Source organism: Tauraco erythrolophus, chromosome 25, assembly GCF_009769465.1.
Source record: "Tauraco erythrolophus isolate bTauEry1 chromosome 25, bTauEry1.pri, whole genome shotgun sequence".
Taxonomy (NCBI): Eukaryota; Metazoa; Chordata; class Aves; order Musophagiformes; family Musophagidae; genus Tauraco; species Tauraco erythrolophus.
In genome coordinates, this window is record NC_141489.1 from 2,729,589 (window position 1) to 2,745,473 (window position 15,885).

The window sequence follows — 15,885 nt, forward strand, 5'->3', positions numbered from 1 at the left end:
GGTTGTGGCTACCAGCTTTTAATTGTGTGCCTTTTTATTTCCTTCCCAGCAAATTGGCTGCTCGTTAAGTGTGTTGGGGGGAGTGAGGGGGGCTCTGGAGAGTGGGGGGCAGGTAAAGACCAGCCTAGGAGGGGGATGACCCCCTCCCTGGACCCCATCCCGCACCAGCACCCTTATTGGGGTGCCACAGGGAGGAAAACCCTCCTGGTGGTTTTTGCATGACCCGGAGCGAGGTGGGGATCGGGTCCAGGGGGATGTGGTTGGTGCATCCCAGTGGTCCCAGACTGGATCACTGTGTCCCACCAGCCCTGTCACTGTCCCCAACTTGGGGTTCCCCAGCCCTGAGCCAAAACCTTCCCATGGGGATGAGCTGGGCTCGGAGCATGCCGCATCCTGCACCGGGACAAATCCTGCCCTCTCCTGCTGCAGCCCATCCGCCCCTGGGACAATAGTGCTTCAGTCTCGCCTCGCTGCCTGCACGGCCGTGCCCCACGGCCCCGCGCTCCTTCCGCCCCCAGCGGGGCCACGATGCCCCCCATCCCGCCGGGAACAGCCAGGCTGAGCATCCCAGACCTGCCGGCCAAGCGGCTGTTTCCAGGGGAACTACGAGGGGGTCAGGGAGAGGTCTGGGATGTTTTAGTCTTCCTGTAATGTCCTTAATTGCTCATTTATTTAGTGCAATTAGTCCCAGGTGTTGGCTCTTGTCTGTGTGACCCTGGCAGATGCCTCTCCAGCCCATCCCGGCTATTCCGAGCTGCCGGATCGATCGACTCCCACCGAAGGTTACCAAGTCCCCTCTTGCTGCTGAGCCAGGCTGCTGCCACGTGTGTGCACGTGCACGTCCCTCGCCTGTGACCTTGTCCTTGGCACAGTTCCCCCCGGCCCTACCAAGCTCGGCTCATCCCCACCATCCCCCCTGTGCCTGTGCCGGAGGGATGGGGTGGGGGAGGACACTTGTGCTGCAGCCCCCCAAAATGTTCACCCACTGAGTGCAGCCCCTGGAGAAGTGGCACCAGCCAGAGCATCCTCATCCCAGCCAAACCCACGCCGAGCACCCAGGGCTGTGCCATGCCGTGCCGCGTCAACATGGTGAGCTGGCAGCCGGACGGGCAATGCCGAGTGCAGGAGCCATCGCTGGAGCATCTCCCTGGAAAAAAAGCCTCCCCCCCACTTTCCGCCACCTCGCAGGAGGCAGGAACGCTGCCGGAGCTGGCGGCTGCCGGGGAGAAACAATCCGGCGCTTTGTGGAAGCTGCCATGAAAAGAAACCACCCCGAAACGCCGGCGAGGTCAGGCAGCCGCGGGCTGGGGCAGGGAGAGCGCTGGGGGGGGGGGACACACAAACCACAGGGCCCCTTCCCTGTGAGTCAGGGCAGCAATCAGCAGTGCGGGCAGCGAGAGCCGAGCGGGGGGGGCCGCAGGCACTGGGGGGGTCCCCAGCCTCTGCTCTTTGCCCGTGGCACAACCTGCCCCACTGCTGGCTTTAGCAGCCGGGCCAGGCAGCCCGTGGGGGGTTTGGCAGCCCCCCCCCCTCAGCTGAGCACCCCGTCACCTCCAGCCCTTCCCTTTAACTCCTCCAGCTTCTAAAAGGCTGGGGGCTTTCTCTGCCAAATGCATCTCCATCGCTCCCCAGGTATTACTTCCCCCATGGCTCTCTCCCAGCGTTTTCATTCCCTGGCACCGTTAACAACCGGGAGCTCTTTGAGATTAAACCTTTTTGCTGCCTATTTCTCCGTACACCCAAATTTCAATGCACTTTAATTGTCTGCCAATTGATTCCCCAAATTCCCCGCTGACACACGTAATGTTTAATTCGCGGATACTGGGAAAGAGGCAGCTCGGGGGCCGTACGAGTCCGTCCTTAACTCGGCTGCGCCCAGACAGATCACAGAGCACCAGGGAAAAGATGCTGAGACAGCCAGTTCTTTGGGGGTTGCTGGGGCAGACTGGGGGGGTCTGCTGGGGCAGCCCCGGGGCTCAGCGCCACCGCCACGCTCCCAGACCCTGCGGCAAAGTCTGTGTTGACCGAAAGCTGCTGCTGAAACACCCCCAAAGCCGAGAGGGCAAAGGCATGGCCTGATCCTGCCCTGTGGGGAGTCTGCTGAGCTCAGATGGCTCCAAAGGAGACAACCCCCCCCACTTTCCCCCTGTATTCTCATCCATAGGATAACTCTTCGCACAGCGAGGCCGCATCCTGCCCCGTTCCCGGCTTTGCTTTGCAATGGACAGAGCTGCGAAGCTGCCCCAGGTGAGGTGGGGGGTGCCCCCAGGACCCCCAGCCCCACGCGATCTGGGGAAGCCTCGGCAGCAGCAGGAATAACGGATCTGACCACGAAACGGAGATGAAAAAGGCACGTCAGCTAATGGCTGCCCATGGAGGAGACTTTGAAGTTTATTGGAGCCAGACCTTGGGGGCTGCGCGGGTCCCGGGGAGGGAGCAGGGGGGGCTCAGCCCCAGGGAGACCCTGGGCTCATCCGCTCCTCCGGAGACACCGGCTGGACATCTCGTCCCCGCTGGGGTCAGCCCTCGCCACCGCGGCACGGGGATGTTGTAGAATCATGACAGTGGGGACACGCTGGGGTCCCAGCTGCGTCCTGGAGGGGACCTTCCCCACCAGAGAGGTGACACGCGGCCCTCCCCACCGTCCCATTGCTGCTTTGCAGAGGAGGAAGCAAAAGTGAAAGTCTTTTTCCTGCTGGGATGAAGGATGAGCACTCCATGAAGGTGCTGCAGCACGGGGAGGGGGAGCAGAAAACCCCATCCCAAGGAGCTGGCATGAAGCTGGGATACGGCTGCAGCCCCCCGCTCCCGGCCACCGGCTCTCCCCCCCCTCCCCTGCCGTGATGGGGAAATCCTTAAATCATTTCATTCAATTAAGCCTTGTGGTCGCTGCCGGTTAAATAGTCGGATCACAAGGACCTCTGCTCCCCCCTCTCCCAAAACTGAGCTGACACCAAAGCCTCTCCCCACGGCTGGCAGCAGGGAGGCTGAGGCTGCAGGATTGGGGCTGGGGGGACAATGAACCCCCAGAAAGATGGGTCTGGGGGGGGGCACATCCTGCCAGGAGGGGCAGGTGCTGGGCAGCGTTAGGGGGTTATTAGTGTCTCAGCATCACCCAGGACCTGTAGCATGATGGACCTGACCCAGGTGCACGCAACCCCCGGGGGGGGGGACACCTTCCCCCATCTCTAACCCCCCCTCACCCTTCCCCAGCCCATCGCTCGCAGGGACGTGGCGGGGAGCAGCGGGGGCTCAGGAACGCTACAGGGTCCGGGACCTCCACCCTCCACCCGTGGGAGTTTGGGTGAGGAGACACCAAGGCTGAGCCCTCCCCACTCCAACCGTCTCCGGGAGCTGATCCACCCGGGAACGCCGACGGCCATCAACGCAGAGCGATGCTTCCAGCCTCTTTATACAGACAGTAAAAAGGTTTAAACAAAAGCTGCTAAGTAAATAATAAAAGCCAAAAAAGACTGGAGGGAATTTTTGCCCTGATAGGAACTGCCCCCCTTCCCCCCGACCCCTCCAGCTTCGCCCAAACCTCCTGCCCGGGGGGTTATTTCCCCAGGCGATGTCTCGGAAGTCTGCGCTGCGCCAGATTTGCTCCCCGGAGCCTTTGAATGGAGGTTTTATGAGGGCTAATAAATTTTGAGAGCGGAGCTGCTCGAAACGCCGCTTGCCAGCGCCTCGCGGCGGGAGCGGGGCTGGGGGGGGGTGTGTGGATTTGGGGGTTCTCACGTAACCCCTCCAGCCGTGACCCCCCTCGCTGCCGCCAGCTCTGCCTTCGCCTAGTTGTCAGGATGGGGTCACCCTGCTCCCTCCTGCATCCCCCATCCTTTCCCACTGCCATCCCGCTGCCGTGATGGTGACCCCAGTGACACCAGTCCGGCCAACAGCAGCTCCTCTCCCACCCGCTTCACCGCTGGCCAGGGGGGACGGGGACATTTGGGATGAGCCAGAGCTCCCCGAGCCCGGCGATGCTCAGCTGCCCACCCCGAGGACTGGCCAAGGTTGGGTTGAGGAGAACACATTTCATCCAAGCTGCCATCCCTGCCTGGCCCTGGATGGGACCCCGCACCCTCGTTTTTACGGCTCTTCCCAGGGAAGGCATCCCTGCCACTGGCAGCTGTCGGGAGGGGATGCTCCTTCCAGAGAAGTGGGGAGCAAAGCTGCTGCTTTTCCCTAAAATCCAACAGCAGCAGATGGAAAATCGACCGAGGGGGTATCAGAAAACTGGAGCAGGGAAGAGCTGCCGCGTCTTGGACACATTGTTTATGCAGAATAATCAAGCCAAGCGCTCAAGCTGCAGAGACAGGACCTGACACAGTGGATCACGTTCCCATCCCCAGCAAAGACATTCAGCTGAAAAATGCCTGAAAGCTCTGGATGTGTGGGTTCGGGTAGAGGGCAACGGCTTTTTGTCTTTACACACACCTCTTCGAGACAGGATGTCATGGGAAGAGCTGTTTTCCAGCCGAGTCCTCTGTTATCCCACCTGTGCAGCCCCAGGGACCTGGCCTGGCTGAGGGATGCCACAAGCCTGGAGGAGCCTGTCCCCATGCAAGGATGGGGTTGGGGTCTGCTCCTACCCACTGGGCACCAGCCACCCCAGAGCACAGGGCTGCAGCCCACACCACACCACTCGGGCACAGTGGGGCGGGTGCCAACGGACCCTCTGCCAAGGTCTCCTGCTCCCCAAGACCCTGCGGAGCTGCGGCACGAGGCCGCACCAGAACGGGCAGGAGGAAGGAACAGGATCTCTGTAATTAGATCCCTGCAACGCTGATGTTCCAAATGCACCATCTATTTATTTTTTTATTCTGTCCCTTGTGAACAAGATAGGTTGGCACCCCCCTCCCGGGAGGACTCGGCTGAAGAAGCCCCTTAGGGCTCTGTGGTTTCTTTTCAAACTCAGTGACAGCGATCAGGGACCTCCAGAGCAAAACCAGTGCCGGGGCCCGAGCCAGAGAGCTGATCCCCCTGGGACCACTGCAGCCTGCAGGGTGGGGAATGCCCTGCACCATCAGCAGGGATGCTCTGGCCAGACACCCAAGCACCTTCCTGGTGAAAACAAGTGTGGAAGGAGCTGCTCTTCCCCAGGAGCCTCCCAGGCTGCCCTTTGCTCCAGGAAACCACTTATGGAGATGTTCAGGTCCAGGGCTCAAGCACCCTGAGCTGGCCAGTGGCTTTTCCAAGGGTTTTCCCATTGGCTGTACAGCAAAGGACCGGCTTTTGCCATCCTGTGTGCCCTGAAAAATCCCGGCTCGGGGTGTAAATGAAGTTGGGTGGGTGCAGAAGGATAAATCCTCCTCCTGAGCTGCCCTGAGCAGTTGTCTGCCTGAAGACCCCTCGGCAAGGGATGGAGATGCCTCTTTCTTCCTGGATGATGATTCAGCCTAAGACATAAATTGTCCCCGGAAGACTCTTGTCTTTCTCCATTGACTGGAAGGCGACCAGAGCAGCTACATTATTCATAGAAGCAGCTCAGCCTCATGCCCAGGGTAGAGATGCAGCTTCCAGCGCACACACCGAGCACCCAGCAACCTCGCTGCGGGTTCAAGCCTTGACAGATCAGTCAGAGAGGGACCAAATCCAGGTTCACCTCCCAGCTCCTGGAGCCTTCCCTGCTTCCCCAGCACTTCTGCTGCTAACAGGGATCCAACCACCCAACAAGCACCCTTGAGATTACACGCAGGGGAAGCAGGATGCGGCCCAAGGAGCTCAGCATATATAATCCAATATATGGATTTAACAGCATAAAACCCCTCCTGCATCCAGGCTATGGGTTACTGCAAGGGAAGCTCCAGCCCAGATTTCCTGGAAGGCTATGGCTTTCTTCCAAGCATCTCTTTGCAGGAAACCTGTGATGGATGAATGAGCAAATGGGTGAATGAGGCTCCCCGCGAGCAAAGCCTCACCGCTTCTCCAGATCTGGGTCATCTGGTCAAGACGAGGTCTGAGAGCTGGTTGAATAACTCCGGTGCATCTTCCACCGCCAGGAAAGATAACAGCCATCCCACCCTGCTTCTCCTGCTCCGGAGCAGGTTGCAGATGGGGAGAGAAGGGAGACAGCCAGTGCTGCTCGAGGCCATAAATTAACCTCCGGGTTTCCTAATGGGACCCTGATTTATCTCCTGCCTCTGTCTGAACTAATTGAGTTCATTCCACTCGGTGATTCATGCCATAGAAATGGGTTCCAGAGAAAATGGGATCTCAAGCGGCTTCAGCAACTCCCTCGCTTTATTAGCCGGGGAGCCGTAATGCTTTTAGAACCAGGAGATTTTCCAAAGCAGCCCCCAGCCCCCAGCCCATCCATCACTGCCACTGCCCACAGCTCAGGTTTCAGCCGGGGCTACCACGGCCACCCCTTCCCCAGCAGGATCTGGAGGGCAAAATAAGGGGGTTTGTGGCCCCCAGCCCCACTGGGGGTGAGCAGGAGGTGGCTTGAGAGGGCTCAGCCAGCCACCAGCACCCCCAGCACTGTGGCAAATGGGTCCCCTGCCTCTTCCCATGCCAGGGGATGAGGAAGGAGGTGGGTGAAGGAAAAGCCACCCTGAGCTGCTCTTCCCACCTTCTGATCAGCACAAGGGATGAATTGGGGGTTCGGTTTAATCCCTTACATCCTCACACCAGGATGCTCATCCGCAGCTCCAACCTACACCTCACCCATGAACCTAGCCTGGAGCTCACCCCTGCCCCCACATTGACCATCGAACCCTCCTCCTCCTCTCCATCCTACCACCTTTCAGCACCTTTCCCCAAGCCTCCCAGCCTTCCCACGCTCAGCCCAGCCAATTCCAGCAGAAATTCAGCCAAACCCCCAAACCGAGGCAGTCGTGGGGACAGCAGCTGCCCCGGCCCCCCGCTCCGGCGCGCTTGCTTGTTGTGCTGTTTGTGCGCGGCGGAGCAGACCCAGGGGAAGGCTTTTGGCGACAGGAGCGGCGGATAATGGTTTGTTTGCTTGCAGCACGTCTCGCGGGTCCCCGGGGAGTCTGACGGCTCGGCCGCGCCGCCCGGCCATCCCACCCCTGCTCCTCCGAAGCGGCGAGGACGGGGCCGTGCAGCTCTTGGAGACCTTGAAGCAACCCGCCCATGGATTATAAAGATGTTGAAGCCTCCTGGATCCGTGTTTCCCCATCCCACGGGACCCCTCCAGGTCACCAAAGCGGGGTGCAGACCTTGAGGGGTTGGAGGGACCCACCTCCACGTGCATCCTGGGATGCAGCCGTGTTTAAAGCATCCTGGGACCAGTTGCCTTGGCCTCACCAAGGAGATGCTCACCCCAAAACCAGGCGCTGCTTCTCCCAGGGGGTGTCCTGCTCCCCCCTTGCCCAGCTGTTGCAAACGCTCGCTGCCTTTCCGTACCACTGTCATGTTATGGACCTCGTTAATACCCTTCTAGAAGCCGGAATAAAATTGCCTTTACTAATTTCCTCCCTGTCCCCAGCATTATTTACTTACTCAGAGAATTCCAGCAGGTCTGAAAGGCCCACTTCCCTGCGGAGACAGCGCTGCTCATCCCAATCAGATTACCCTGATCCAATCCATCTTCATTTATCTGACCCTTCTGAAGCTCCCACCTGATTTCCAGAGCACAAGACGTTTGCAACGTACCGTTTCCTTCCCTTCCCTCCTCGGCTCTGCAGCCGACCCCCCAGCAAACAGCCACTAAACTGCCATATCCCACCGGGAAACAGCTCGTTTCAAAAAACCCAAACACTATAATTGAGTTGGTTGAGCTGAGGGGTCTGGACAAGGTGTTGGGGGGAGGGATGGAGCTGTACACGGGGCACATATGGATGCTATACGCACAGCGGGGCTGAGTGAGCAGAAGCCAGTGTGTAAAGCCCAGCAGCTCCCACCCGGAATGGGGGAACTGGGCAGCTCCCGGCTCCGCGTTCAGCCCGCTCCGGCAGATGCTCGGGGCTTTGTCTCGAGGGCTGCGGCTGGCTGATTTGCATAGGGAATGAAGGCAGCAATTAGTTTAGCTCATCATCTCAGCAGACTGGGAAATTAGGTCCCTTCTGATCCAATTGCAGTTGCTGGGAAGAGGCTCCAGAGACACGGGGGGGAGAGGCTGCTGCACCGAGCCCCCGCTCCGGAGCTGCACTGGGCTCTGCTGGACAGGGACAGGAGCCACCGGCCCAGCCAGCCCAGTCTCACACCAGCACACCGCGCTCACCCGCTGCGGCTCAGACTTCGGCACACACCCTCCTCATCTCGTTTCTGCCTCATTCCGTATGGATGAGATAGGAGCAGCCTGCAGCACCCATTGTGCTTGTGGAAGAGGCCAGACCTGGCCCCAGTTGGGCATTTCCCCAGGGATGAAGGCTCCTGCTTCACTCTCCTGCCCAGGGGACATTCCTCAGGAGAGAGCAAATGTGTTTGCCCACATTTTCCACTCCCAGTCCACTCCCTCCTTCCACATGGAGTAGTAATTCTCCTTGAGGATTTATCCCCCCGGGAATATTAATGAGCCTGGAAGGCACAGAGAAGCCCCTCTCCCCATTACAATCCCAGGAGCTTCACCCTGATGAGCACTTCACTGCCAGGCGCTGATCGGAGCCGCTATCCTGCAGGGAGATGGATGGAAATGCATTTCTTCAACCACATCGCTGCTGGTTAATGCATCCAGCCGAGCCCCAGGAATGACCCATCACAGCTCTGAGACTCCAACTTTCAAAAAGGTTAGAGCAAGGAACTCACAGGCTTTCTGGAACAACATCCTAACAAAACTGAGAAAAGTTTTGCGTTTATATCAGGTGCACTGCCTTTGCCATCCCAGCATCATCTCCTGTCCTTAATTCAGTCCAGGTGGGCTCAAATCCTGCAGGGCTTCCCGTCTCCAGGCCTGCCTGACCATTGCTGAGGTCATCAGCTCAGGCTGTGAAGGTCTCCAGCATCCTCCAAAATGGGGGATTTTGGGGAAATGGGAAATTTTGGGGAAAAAAGTAAGGGCAGGGGTCTCTATGCCACGATGCAAAGGCTTAAACTCCAGGTTGTTCCCAAACCAGCCTCCTGGGGATGGCAGAGGGACGATGGAAGGAGGCTCTGGGGTCCGGCCATCCGGCAGTGCCCGGAGCAGCACTTGGGGCTGCAGCTGGGGGTTATGGCTCCACTGGGTCCCCAAACTGGCTCCCCCATGGCTCTTTGGGCAGAACCCTGTTGGTTTCCCACCTCTCCTTCCAGCCCTACGATGGTACCCCAACTTCAGCCCCCTCCATCCTCCCAGGGAGGTTTCCCGCCCCATTTTCGTGCACGGATGCGCAACGGAGGAGATGAAAAGGAGCCGATGCTGCAGCCGGGGTGCTGGGAGCAGTTGCCATAGGGACGGGATCTCTGAGTGGCAGCTCGGGCTCCGTTTGCAATCCCGACCTCCTCTCCTTCCCTTTCCGCTTTTTTGGTGTCTCCGCCAGGGCCGAATCCCACCCTGGCATTGGGGAGGGAAGCGCTGGATGCCGGAGAGCATCGCCCGCCGTGCTGGACGGACAGACAGGATCTGCTGGAGTGAGCGTGCAGCGGAGCACAGAGCAGGCAGAGAAGGGAAATATGGCCAGGGAGCTCCCAAAAAGCTGTATCCCTTGATGGATATGGGGCCATCCATCAGGGAGACAGGGCTGGAGGAACCACATGGCAATGGAAGAATGGGGCCGTTGGGGTCACTTGAGATCCCCCCACCATTAGCTGACATCATCGACAACATCGTTATCCCGGGAAAACTAAGGCGGCTCTCTGGATCTCTTTGTTTCCCTCTAAGCTCTCCAAAATATTTTGCATTTTAATCAAACGCGGAGGAGACAGGAGCCCTCCGGCACCGCGGTACCCCGCTCTCGCCTTCGCCTCTCGCAGGCTGTGCAATTTGGGTGCATAAAAGGAGAAAAGGGGATTGTACTTGAGCTCCCTCCGCTCAGGTTTGCCCCGTATCCGTGCGGCTTTGGCTGCTGGGATGGACAGTCGCTGCGAGGACGGGTCCGAGTTCGTTAGGAAGCTGCAATCTGGTTGGGTTTATTACCCCGTTTATCATCTGGCTTTGAGGAAATCTCAGAGAAAAGGCTTCATTCCGTGCCAGGAGGAGGGATGAATTGTTTCCATTTTCCAAGCAGGGATGGGGTGCTGGGCTGGGCTGGGCTGGGTGGTGTTGGGGTGCACTGGCGTCTCCATGGGGATGGGATGGGATGGGATGGGATGGGATGGGATGGGATGGGACGGGACGGGACGGGACGGGATGGAGAAAGGTGTGGGAAGGACATTTCATTTGCTCCAGCCCCTTTCAGCAGCTGATGAAGATTTCACCGACAACTTCAGTAAGAACAAAACTGAACAGGGGACCCAGGGGACCCCCCGGGAGAAGGAAAATAAATGGGGCTGGAGCATTGCAGCTGTTCTGCACATCCCTGGCAAATTACAACCCTCAGGTCAGCTCACCCCCTTGCCCCAGTGCTGCTGGAGCTGCTCGTCCCTGGACCAGCCTTGTCCAAATCCCGTCACGCTCCAGGAAGGGACTCGGACCCCCCTCCCCAGCCCCTGCCCCCAACCAGCCACCCCCGCCCTTTGCTCGCTGCCAGAAATGCCTGGAAGGGGGAAATGAAGTTGATTTAAAGACCCAAAACCTTTAGGGCCAGTGCCCCGGGGAGGCAGGATGAGCGATGGGCAGCGGGGCAGTCGCAGCGATGGATCTTGCTGTCGGAAGAGGGTCGGGACAGGGTCGAGCTGTGGGAAGTGGCCAGTGAAAACGTGCAGGTGGCCACGGCAGGACGGCGGCTGATGTGTTCATGACTCTGGTAGCAAAGATTTTGGGAAGAAAAGAGGGGAATCGCATCCCCGGAGAGGAGCCTCGGCTGTTTCCACAGGCAGGAGCCGGGGCAAAGCTTCGCTGCCTGGATGCCCTCTGGGTTTTCTGAAGTTGGGCTGGGCAGGAGACCAGACCCCTGCGGATGGTCGTCCAGCTCTGGCAGAGCTGAGCGACGTCCCGGGAATGGCTGGATGTCCCCATCCTCATGGCAACCTGCTACTGTGCCCGTACGGAGCCAGAAAACAGCCCTGGGACCAGCAGAGCAGAAACCACCCTGAGCTGCCAAACAACATTTCCAGTTTCACCAACTGATAAACGGAGCCCCAGCATCTCAAAGCACTGGGCAAATAAACAGTTATTGTTCCAGGTATCTGTGAGAGAGGCAGGGATCAGCTTCCCTGCTCTACACATGGGGAAACTGAGGCACAGCAGAATTAGTGGGTGATATTTCTAACACAACCCCTAATACCATCCCTGCTTGGTGCGAGCCAGATGCTGGGAGAAGGGAAGAGGGAGGCAAATTCCCCTTGGACCTTGTCTGGGCTCTGTGTACTCTGAAGACCGGTTGGAAAAGCATCCCACAGTTGAACTAGATCATTGTAGATCCCTTCCAACTGAAATATTCCTATTTTACTCTATTCTATTCTATTCTATTCTATTCTATTCTATTCTATTCTATTCTATTCTTCAACAGGCTAAGCATTGAAGCAATTAAAACAAATGTCCACTTCCAAAATAAAAATACTAAAAAGCCCAGCAGTGAATCAAGGAAAAAATACCCCCCCATTCCTGCTCCAGCCCACACCGCCTGCCTTGCTCCGTCCTTATCGATGCCACGACGGATTTGACATTCATTTCCTCCTAACAGCAGAATTCTTGATCCATCAGCAACAAAACTGAATCAATCAGTTCCCAAAAGCCAGGCTGGTGAGAAGAAAGCCAGCCCTGCCCCTGGCACGTGGAATCAATCAATACCTTAAGCAGAAAAACATTGATAATGTTGCTGCCGCAGACATATTTATGCCCTTTATTATATGTGCCACGAGGAGCGATTTTCTCCCCCCTCTCCTGGCCCTGCCAGTGTTGTTTTAAATTGTACAAAATCTTGCTTCTTTCTCAGAGAGGGAAACCACGGTCTATTTTTACTGTCTCGTGATTTTGCCGTGGCTCCATCCTGAGGAGGGATTGAGTTTCCCGGACATCGTGGTCTCCGCTCGCCGGAGATTCCTTCGGTCGGTCCTTATAAGGAACCAGAGATTCATCTCAGCCGCTGCCATGAGTCCCCCCGCCGCAGTCCGGGTGATGGATCGCGCTGGAGAGACAGTTCAAGCAAGAAGAAAGGAAAGGGAGGGAGCTGGGAGCCGTCAGCAAGTGAAAAAGGGAGCGGGGGGTGGGATGGAGAGAGGCATTAGGAGAAATTACAGGCATGGAAATCAAGGAGTGTAATCGAAACCAGATTGGGACACTTTGATAGTAATGGAAATCAGGTTGGTTGTGAATTTGGGGAATGTTCGATCCCTCCCAGCCCTGTGCTGTGCTTTTGGGGTGCTTTGAGTCGCCCCCCAGGGCAGGTGCCCAGCAGCGATTTCAGGCCACGTCGAGGGTACCTGGGGGCCAAAAGCCAAGTGGAATCTCTGCCTGGGAGCCCCCAAACAGCACCGGGGTGGCTCTGCAGCCCCAATTCACGTAGTGCTTGGCCACGTGTCCCCGAGCCCTTCAGTCCACCCCACTGCCATGCACGTCCCCAGCGCCGACGATTCCTCCTTCCCTCATCCAGGTGCACCGGCATCGCTGACACCAGTGGGCAGAGTCTGTCCTGGTGCGTATGAAGGGCCGGGGCTGCGGTTTGATCCTGACCCAGCTGGCGCTGGAATGGTTTCATCTCCCACACTGAGCCAGGAGGGCAACATCTGAACCGCCTGCTTTGGATGCCATGGTCTGGCCAAGCTCCATCCCCACGGGAATAACGGAGCCCCATCCCTATGGGAGTAACGGAGTCCCATCCCCATGAGAATAATGGAGCCCCATCCCCATGAGAATAATGGAGTCCCATCCCCATGAGAATAATGGAGCCCCATCCCCACGGGAATAACCCCCTGTGGAGCACAGGCTGGTTTCCCAGCGCACCCCCCATTTTCCGCAGGCTACATGTCTCCGAAGCTCCGCGCAGGCAGGATGAGCAGGCACAAGGCTCGAGGCAGGGAAAAGGGGAGGTATCAGCGGCGATCCCTCCCCGGCTGTCTAAATCAAGAGAACAGTTTTCCCTGGAATGGTAAAACTCTGCCGCGGGCGTACGAGCCCGGAGCCGCCCGGCGCTCCCTACGTTTCGGCCGGGGAAGATGCTGGGCAGTTTTTAAATTGCGGTTCGAGACGGAGCTGATCTTCCCATCCCTCCGCCACGAAGAACAAATGGGTGGTTTTGGTGCTGGCAGAGGCTCCGGGCAGAGGATGGGAGTGAAGTGAACATCCGTGTGCCTGCTGCACGAGAGCTGACCTTGGCCTCCATCCTTAAAAGCTTTTAAGTGCCTAAATCCCATCGATCACAAGGAGAGCCCTCGGCTTCCTGCTCCCTAGCCGTGTGCTTGGCTCCTGCCAAGCGGTCCAAGGTACAAATTTCTCAGTAAAGCTGGTCCAGGGAGTTTAAATGAAACGATTTTTTGTCCTCCTTTTCCTTTGCCCATTGAAAAAACAAACAAAAAGGAATTTTCTAACAGGTGCCCGACTGCTGTGAATTCCCTCAACGGCACCTGGGGAAGTGAAGCCCTTTGCTGAAGTCGGCAGCAATAACCCTGCAGCACAGCGGGTAACCCCAGAGCCCAATTTCCACCCCAAATTTCCTCCCTTTCCCTTTCAAAATGCACTTTCCCCAACACAACGGGGGCCCCCCAGCCTTTCCCCTGGAGCAGCCGGGCTCTGCCATGCACCAGGATCCATCCCCGGCTCCGAAAACGGTCCCAGCCCCCATCACAGGGGCTTTTTTGCCCCCTCCCTTTTCCTTGCAGCCCTTTATCCATGCTCTCAGCCCTGGCTGTGAACAGCCGGGATGATATTTTCCCAATGTGTATTATTTATTCCCTGTTATTTATAACTTACCATTACTGTGTTACTGTCTTTGTCGGGAAAGTAATTACCTTTGCTTTTTAGTAAAATCAATAAAAAGTTTGAAGGCGGGAGCTTGCACCGAGTGTTTAACTGGTGCCGTTTCTGGGGGCTCCGGTGAGCTCCTGAGGAGGGGGAAGCATCGCCCGGGTTTGCTCGGACACCTCTGGCCTTTGGAAGTGGTTGGGGGAAGCCCTGGATGAGCCTGAAGGAAGATAACAATGGGGAGAGACGGTCGCTCCAAGGGTGCTTGGAGAGGGACTTAATGCAATATTTCTCTGAGCTGTAATTAGGATTTTGCTAATTAATCCTTCCTTTTTCAGGGACGAGGAAGCGCACGGCTGTCTCTGTCCAGCAGTCCCGTACTGCCCCTCCACCGGGGAACTCCCCCCCATGAGTGATCCCCCCTATCCTGAAGGGAGGTTGGGAGCCAACAAGAAAACCAGAAGCTCTCTTTTCCTACAAAAAAAGGGCAGCTGGCAGCCAAACCACCTCCCAACCTGCCCTCAATGCCGTGCCAGCCCCCGTGGCATCATCCCATCCTGGCAGAGAGGGACCGGCAGCATCGCCAACACCCAATTTCGGGCCCCCCTGATGGCCACGAGCCACCCCAGGAGCGTGCCCAGCCACGCTCTGGCACACGGAGCCAATTGTGGGTGGATGTTGCTTTTGGTTGACCTTAGGGGTTGAGATGCAGCGGAGAGTGCCGTCTTCCCCCGGCAGCCCAAAGGATGCTCCTCCGGCAAATAAACCCCTGGAGCCTTCAGTTTTAATTCCGAGAGGTGACGGCAGACTTTTAAGAGGCTCTTTGTCATCTCCTGGAGCCAGGAAAGGGCCACAACCTTGTTGGGACAGGAAAAAAAAATCAAAAATAAGCAAGCGTGAGTGAGATTTAATGAAAATAGCGAGTCTCTTCTCCAAAGGAGCCGCAGAGGGTTGGGATTGGGAGCAGAAGTTTCCACTTACCTTTGCTGGCCACCAGCCCAGCCTCGGGCACATGTGGCCCAGCTGAGCCACCGTCTCCATCCGCTGAACTCGGCTTTACATCCCCGGGACCGGGTTTTTCCCCGAGGTGACTCCCGTGGTGGCACCAGGCTGTTGTGCGCGGGGCGGTGGCACAGAGGGAGGCTCAGGGGCTGCTTGCCCCAAGCCAGGGGGTCCCGCGGTGGGAGGCCCAGCCCAAAACCCAGCAGGGTGGGAGGATTTATCAAGGGGCCAAGGAAAGCAGCTGGGTTTGCCGCTTGCCACGGTGGAGTGGCAAAGGCAAATTAATTACCGGAGACCCGGGCTGCTCCCCCCCCGCCGTGCCCAGCCCCGCCATATGGCTGCCGGCAGCTTTGCTCCGGTTCTATTCATCGGTGCGTTAAAAAGCGAGCGGGATGCTTGGCTTATCGCTTCCCTCCCTGCCTGTCCGACCTGTGGGTGGGCATCCCCCACCCCATGGCCCCGGGCGCATCCTGCCCCATCCCAGCAGCTTTCTGGCCGGCAAACCCATCGCCATGTGGTTCACACATGTGTTCCCGTGTCTCCGTGCCGGAGAACAAACAGCAACTTTGGCTTCGGTTTAATCTTAGGGAAAGGGAAGGCTGCGGACGAGGGACTTTCCTTAAAGCCCTTCCCGGCTTCCCCTTGGAGCAGCACAATCCAGCTGGGAGCAGCCGACCCCGTGTGCCTCGGGAGACTGAAAATTCCCTTTTCGCAAGGAAATCCAGCTGGTGCTTTGCTGCCCAGAGGGGAAGATGTGACCCCAGGGAGAAGCCCACGAAGCTGTCAGGAGCTGGGGGGCTCGAACAGCCATGGTGATGGGAAAAGCTGGACCCAGCATCGCACCAGGGAACCCCAGAGGCACCTGCAGAGCCTGGAGGGGGCGAGGAAATGCCCAGCCTTGGCAGGACATGGCACTGAATCCACTATGTAATGGACAAAGTCAGAGAGGGAAGATGTCTCTTCTCCATCCTGGCCACGGGAGCCACCTATGGTGTCTGGGCTGTTTC